This window comes from Malaclemys terrapin, chromosome 6 (genome assembly GCF_027887155.1).
Source record: "Malaclemys terrapin pileata isolate rMalTer1 chromosome 6, rMalTer1.hap1, whole genome shotgun sequence".
NCBI classification, from domain to species: Eukaryota; Metazoa; Chordata; order Testudines; family Emydidae; genus Malaclemys; species Malaclemys terrapin.
The window spans coordinates 98,271,438-98,279,723 of record NC_071510.1 but is presented as its reverse complement, the minus strand read 5'-3'; positions in this window follow the sequence as shown (position 1 = coordinate 98,279,723).

Sequence of the window (8,286 nt, the reverse complement as noted above, 5' to 3'; positions counted from 1 at the left end):
ATTAGTCAATAATTTAAAACAAAGCAATCTTGCTTAACTCTGTAGCTGGTGCCATACATACCATTGAATAAAGACTCCTGAATTAAATTATTCCCCAACAGAAGGAGGTACAAGAGAGGGATTTAAGAGATAAGATTTGATCTCTAGTAAAACGTGAACGAAAGCTCTTTAGTTCTACAGTTTACTCACTCCATGTTCTCTGTCTCTGGCTTCTCCTTTGGCACGGACTATTCAGCATATTTTACATAAAGGAGGTGCATCATGCAGCCAGCCCTTTGTCCTCTGTGTCTACTACCTGACTTCCATGGTCAAAGGACTGGAACTATTTGCATTGTTTTCTGGGTAAGATTTGACAGCTTTTAGCTACTTGAGATTTTTGCTAAATTTCCCATACTGAACATTTTTCCCCCCTCTTTCACAAATCAAAGGGAAACTTCTCATTTCACCAATAACTCATCACAAGGCAAAGAACTGTAGGCTTTGTTTAGGAGAAAAAACGTGTGAGGAAATAGAGACTGGAAATGAATGAGTAATGGAAAGCACTTAAATAATGGGAGACACTCAGATACTGTGGACCATAGAAATACCTCGACAGAGAGACATCGGATTTTTTCCTCCTCCTCTTGGTGTCCCAGGCCTACTTTCCCACTCATCCCCTAAGCCATCACCTTTTCTTATGAGGTTCGTATCAGACTCAGAAACATCAAACTTTGGGCCAAATGCATATTTTGCTTAGGATGGTCACTTTTCCCCCCCCCCCCCAAATTTAATTCCAGCTCCTAGAGCTGCTGGAAATTCCATTTTCCATTCTGCAGGAAATTGACATTTTGAAATTTCTGTTTGTTCTGCAACAGACAAAAAAGTTTAAATTTCTCACAGACTGAAAACATTAAAAAATGTAAACTTGGAAACATCAAAACAATTTCAACCAGCTCTGCCAGTTATGAACAGGGCCGGCTCCAGGGTTTTGGCCACCCCAAGCAGCCAAAACAAAACAAAAAGCCGTGATCGCGATCTGCGGTGGCAATTCGGCGGGAGGTCCTTCGCTCCCAGGCGGAGTGAGGGACCGTCCGCCGAATTGCCGCCGAATACCTGGACGTGCCGCCCCAAGCACCTGCTTGAGAAGCTGGTGCCTGGAGCCGGCCCTGGTTATGAAGAGTCACAACCAAGTGTATTTTATAAAAATCCTTAAACAAAATGAGATGATCTCCAGCCACAAGAGGTCACTATTCAGAGAAGAAGTGAGTGAAGCAGAGAAGGAAGCGGCTGGGGAAAATGGACACAGACCTGCCACAACTCAGTATAGTGGCAGGAGGTTGCTTGAGCATGCATTCTCCCCACCCCACTAGGGGTGACCAGATATCCTGATTTTATAGGGACAGTCCCGATATTTGGGGCTCTTTCTTATATAGGCTTCTATTACCTCCCCACCCCCGTCCCGATTTTTCACACATGCTGTCTGGTCACCCTACTACACCCCACCCACCATCTATCATCATATTGATTGGCAGGAGGAGGCAGCATCCTGCTGACTGTTCTGAGAGCTGCAGTTATCAGAACACAAATCACAAGGAATTCCTGCCAGCAAACATAATGCAGGAATTATTATTGTGATGAGAAACATCTTGAATACTGATTTGTGGGTTTGGTGTGTTTTTGTTAGGGGTGAAGGGAAGAAAAAAGCAGCTTGGGGGGGGGGAGTGGACTGTTTATATCTTTGTTCAGAGTGCTCTAGATCCCCTCCTGAAATATTATGGGGAAAACAACAAAGGAGAAAGAACAGGGGAAGAAACGTGAGGTTGATCCACTCACAAGCAGACACTGGGCAGAGAAGAAAATGGGCTGTGAAGGGGCCAGGAAGTTTCTTCAATGATGATGACAAACCCAACCAATGCAGCAGATGTAACATAGCAAGAGATGAACCTGCAATGCTTGAACAGGTCCTTACAAAGTAGAGATTGCCTTGAACGAAAACCTCAGCTCACAGCCCCATCCTGAAGTTTAGAGAAGTGGAGTTTCAGATCCAAAGTCTGCAGCTAGGAAACATTCCTAGAGGAAATGAAGCGTATATACCAAATGCTCAGAAATCCACACATTTTCACATCCATAGCATGCAAACCGGGTTTCTGAATGACATGGAAGATCAATCTAGAAAGAAAGTAGGACTCTTGGTTACAAGCTGGTTGATTATCAAAAACAGAATTCATTCAGCAGAGCTAGTAATATTGTCTGACCTTTGACTGACTAAATAAATTAGATAACATCCATGCAGCAATATTCTTGTTTTTGTAGGAGTAGGGTGACCAGATGTCCTGATTTTATAGGAACAGTCCCGATTTTGGGGTCTTTTTCTTATATAGACTCCTATTACCCCTTACCCCATGTCCTGATTTTTCACATTTGCTGTCTGGTCACCCTATGTAGGAGAGCCATGACTGACCGCTTTTAATAGTGTCCCGGGGCGCTCTAAGAAGATTTTCACCAGTCTGCCCTTTATCATGCAGAGGACAGTTGTCTTTTTAGATTTGCCGCCCTGCACTTAAGCAGGGAGGAGTTTGGCTGGCTGGCCGGGAGAAGGCGGCAATGCTTTCTGGCTTGGGGGAGGAGGGGAGACGTAAAGCTGCTGAAAGAGCAGTCAGCGTGGAGGATGACTCACCACCTAGGAATGAGGGGTTTAAAAAGGTCAGCTAGGCCTGGCCACTCCCCTCTTCACTCGAACAGGCTGGGCAGCATACACCCTCCCTCCCTATTTAGGTCACAAATATGCCGGGTGTTTAGCTATATTTGCTGTGGGCATTACGCTAGCCGCCCCACTAAGGGGGACTGGGAAGGAATTTTTCCCTTACCACCATATTGGCCAGGTGCAGTGGGGGGGTTTTCGCCTTCCTCGCAGTAGGTTCAGGTAGGCTCTGTTCATGCATAGCATGATGGGCGGTAGACCATATGTTGAAACTTTTTATTTAAGTGTATTGCGCACGTTCAGTTCAGGTACTCCATAAATTAAGGCACAAAAGAACGAAAAAACGGCTTGGAAAAGGAATTAAGTAGAGGTGCTTGGTAATTGAGCAAGCCGGGGGCAGTTGGGGACTCCTATGATTGGTACAGCAGGGAGCCAACCCCCTCATCATTATAATCCACCTTAACCCCTCCTATGAGGGGCATGGTCGGTAAGGAATTGGCTGGAATTGGTAAGGTCCCGGCAAGGGAATTGCTAGAGGGACCTGGATAAACAGCTGTGGAGGCTCCCCCCACCCCCTCAAAAAAATTGGCTGGAATTGGTAAGGTCCCGGCAGTGAATCTGCTGGAGGGACATAAATTTTGCACCTGCACTGCACACATTTTATCCGCCGGGTTAGTCCCAGACATCTGTCTAATAATAAAGTTGCAGCCTGATTAAACCCATATCTAATGTCTCCTGTCATTCTTTCAGCATAGCCAGACAATCACTTTTAGCTCTTATCAAATGAATGGATCTGGAATGTATGTAAAAGAACTCGCTCAATACCTCCGCTGGCAGGGCAGCAACAGAGACCTGGTAAATTACAACTTTTTTGCTTTCTGATAAATCATTTTTCACCTTTGTATTTAAACAGCACAAAAATAGCATGTTTTAAAAAAGTGACAGCAGAGTCTGGGTTATAAAATGCAGGCTAACAATATAATTCAAAATTGGAGTTACATCTTCTCTAATTAATTCAGCGGTGCTTGCATACTGCAGCACAGATGGCATATGAGATTTTGCCATTCTTCAGAGCCCTCCATGCAATACCTATCACAGGGTTCATTAAAGATTAGATTTCTGCCTGAAGTGTGTCTGTGGCTTTGTGGACTGAAATGCCTTTAAAACATTGTCACACTGAGCAAATGTTTAAAGTATAATATAGTGGGGACTCAATTTTTATAGTCATTGTGTTCTCCCAGGAGACTTGTTGTAAGAGCTTCTAATGGCACTTTCCAGCTAGCAGTCTACCTGGGAATGAGTCAAAGCAATTGTAAAAAGCAACAGAGGGTCCTGTGGCACCTTTAAGACTAACAGAAGTATTGGGAGCATAAGCTTTTGTGGGTAAGAACCTCACTTCTTCAGATGCAAGCTTATGCTCCCAATACTTCTGTTTAGTCTTAAAGGTGCCACAGGACCCTCTGTTGCTTTTTACAGATTCAGACTAACACAGCTACCCCTCTGATACTTGAAACCATAGCAATTGTAGTTGCTTTTGTTATCAGACATCTCGTTGGTCCAGCAGGGATTCACGAAAGGCAGAAAGTGTAGGTCCTGAAAGATTATTCATAACAATAATCTGCACCTGTTATAGCATCCTTCATAAAGTGCTTTGAGATCTCATATGAAAGAGGATATACACTGCAAGTAAACATATCACTACTCAGAACAAAAGGTGCAATTTCTTCAATCTGTCCATGAAGCCTAACAGGTCATCATTCACTTTTGATTTTTGGGAAAAGCAATTTTCTTACTGGAAAAAAATTTGTTTTGGTTTTGCCCCAAATTGAAGGGGAATATGTATTTTTAGGGCCCGCACAAACTATGAAAATTTTTCACTGGGCTTTACTGGCAGTACCATAGTGCATGGCCAAAGTGTAAGAGCAATTGCAACATCAGTTTTAATATCTGACATATCCTGCCTGTTTTAATACCTTGGGATTCTGTCCTATATTAGATGGGCTCATCAGTCTTTAGGCCCATCAGAAGTGACGTAGATGCTGAGTTTCTCTTTTTCCCGGGGTGCTCTACCCCTGCTCTGAGGCCCTGCCCCCACTCCAGCCCCTCACCTGAGTTCCTGCCCTCACTCCACCTCTTCCAGCCCCCACTCCTCCCCTCAAGACCACACCCTCGCTCCATCCCCTCCCCAAGGCCCTTCCCTTGCTCCACCTCTTCCCGCCCCCTCCCTCTGGCCCCTGCTAGCTCGCTGCACTCCGCCGTGCCCCAAGCCCTTCCACCAGCCACCAAATAGCTGTTTGGTGGCACCCCCAATCAGCTGTTTGGTGGTGCCCTGATCAGCTAGGTGGGGGTGCTGCCAACAGCTATGGCAGGGTGGGTGCTGAGCACCCACTATTTTTTTCCATGTGTGCTCCAGCCCTAGAGCATCCTCAGAGTCGGCACCTATGAGAAGTGAGTTTGGCCAATGCTACTGATGTAGGGATCTTGTAGAGGGTGTGTGCTACTGGAAATGCTGCATAATACAGGCACACACACTTCCCACCTGAACTCTCAGCATGACAAATCCAGAGTAATCCCTTCTCCTCACACTCATAGATCTGGTAATGGGGGAGAAGGGAACAATGAGGAGAGGGACCGGGAGGGAAGACAGGATCATTAGGAGAAAAGACATAAAAGGCATGAAGGTCTCAAGAGAGAAATGGTACATCTGCACTGCAAGTGAAGATCTGATTGCATACCTGTGCTAGTTTTAATCTAGCTAGCACAGGTAACAGTAGCGTAGATGTCATGGCATGGGCTTCAGCATGAGCTAACAACCATATTACAAGCCCACCAAAGACCCTGGGGACAACTTCAGGTTGCTAGCCCAGTCCTCCATGTCTACTGTTGTTATCCATACAAGCTAGATTAAAACTAGCCTGGGTCTACCTATTCATGCTGCAATCTCACTGTCACTTGCGGTGTAGACATTCTCTAAAAGGGATAAAGGGCCGGAGAGAGAAGAGGGAATGAAAAAAACAGGGCGGAGGGCATCGGAGGAATGAAGTGGGGAAGAGAGGCAGTGAGGAGGAGGAGGAGACAGGGGAAATTAAAACATAAATGGGTTAAATTCTGGCCCCACTGAAGTCAATGACAAAACTCTCATTGACTTCAGTGGAGCCAGGATTTCCCCAGGGGAGGGAGTGAGCTCGCTGGAGCAGAAGGAACAGCAGTAAAAGGGTTGATGAGGTATTACTGTCTCTGAGGGGGAAGAGGTACAACCACAGAGAGGCCCCGCTTCTGCTTTTTGTTCCAGCCCCTATATATCCGAGTTCCCCCCATGTGTTTCTATGGGCCAGTGCCCACTCTTTTAAAAAATCCGTTTAAGGACAATATCTTGAGGAAGTGACAGGCAGCTTTGCCAATTAATAAAATAAACGTAATGCCATTATACAAAACTTTCTTGAGTGATTCATAACTAGATAATTTTCCTTGGGAAGTACTTGGTAGTAGTTTTGAGCATGGAATTTATAGCAAATAATTTTATTCAGTGAATCTTGCCTCAATTTCTCTTCACAAATTGAACAAGAACCGCTTGTGATTATTCTAAGACTTCTAATTATTTACTGACCAACTACTGTGAATGTTCATGAGCAGTTTGCACCAAGTGAATTATATCAAAGGGATTTTTGTTGGTTAGGTTTGCTTGGAACTATATAGGTCTGTTTTCTGTCCCCTGAATGGATGAGTGCACTCTCAGGTTCTGTCTATACTGTAATCACAGAGTGTGATTACTATTTGCCCAGCTCGGGTCCTGGAGCACTGATGCTGGGACAGTGCAGCCTGTACAAGCCCACCTAGAGCCATAGTTAATTACTCATGGAGCTAGTCTGGGCTGAAAAACATGCTGTTGTGGCTTCACTGATCTGGGCCCCTAGCTAACTAGATCAAAGCTAGCTCAGTTAGGGCTTTTCAAGCTATAATCACACCCTGTGAGTGATTACAGTATAGATATACCCTCAGTATTGGGTTTCCAGTGCAAGTGCATTTAGGTGTTCAATATTCTCCTTCTGCAAATAATCTCTAATATCCACTTAAACCACTGATTTTTGCAAATATTTCTGTCAACAATGGCACCTTTACAGAAAGCACGTATAGCCAAAGTGAATTCTGTTTTTCACTGCTGTGAATATCCATGGAAATATGTTTGAGATGTACATGATGCTCTAGTTGTGCATGATACTTCCTTCACAAAAAAAAAAAAAAAAAAAAAAAATGAAGAGTATGACCTCCAGACCAGGTGTGAAAGCCATTTACTGAATATTTAACATTTCAACAATTCAAGGAATTATTGGTATGGATTAGATTTTTTTTCTAATGATATTTACATTCCGTCTGCTCATTTGAAATAATTGTGTATGACTAGCCAAAATTATTTTGCATGACTATGTTTTCTTATATAGACTTGTTTGTTACTCACCCCATACATAGTACATTCCAAGGCTTGTAGTTTTTTAATTATTTTACATAATGATCTAGGCAGTGCCTACTTATGATCAGGATAAAAAAAAAATTAGGAATTGAATAACCATGCAACTATTTGCTAGCTTTCCAAGGATTATGTTTTCAAAGATGCCCACAAAATAATTCTGCATTGCCTTATTCTTGGCCCTGTGACATTCTTATATGCTCTTGGATTCTGCATAGCAGTATTCAGGTGAGTAAAGATTGGTTCCAATACTTCAATGATCGGATTTAGGCAAGTACAAAATACACATTTGTGTGTATGTTAATAACTACCCATTTGCCTTTGTGTGATTATTCATTTTGTATGCACAAATGTATAATTTGTGTGTGGGTTTGCACACATGCATAAAATGTAGACTATTACTTGGCATCAAGGCTAGAATTTTCAAAACAACCTAAAGGAGTTAGACCCCTAAAGCGTATTAAAAGTTAATGGGGCTTGGACTCCTAATTCTCATAGGCTCATTTGAAAAATCCGAGCCCTAATTTTTAAAATTTGGCCCTAAAAGATACTCTTTTTACAGCTAAAACCAAGATGCTCCCCAGGCCCTGGCTGTCTGGTCAGGTGAGACTACCACCAGAGCTGGCTTCGGCATTGCCCCACAAGTACAGCAACTGCAGTGAGGTCTTCAAGAAGAAGAATGTTGACATCCTACCATCACACCAAGATTATAATTGCATGATTGAGCTGCAACAAAGGGCCAAGGTGCAATATCTGTGCCCTCTTCCACTCATCCTGGAACTACTGGACCATGTATGATCGGCCCAAGTACTCACAAAACACTATCTGGGAGGGACCTAAAACCTGGTTTGGATCTGAGCTGGGGATGAGTTGAAAATGGCTTTTCAAATCTACTGCCTTTGACCCACAAACTGACAATCAGACCGAATGAGCAAAGTGTTAGAACAATACTTGTCCTGGTAGAAATTTGTGAAGCAGCACAACTGGTTAAAACTCCTACCACAAGCATAGTTTGATTACAACAATGTTGACCATGTCTTCACTGGGCAGAGTCCATTCTATGCAAACTGTGGCTTTCACCCCCCATCTCTATCCAGCCATACCTGTCAGCTCCACCAATCCCACAGCTGCCAACTAGATG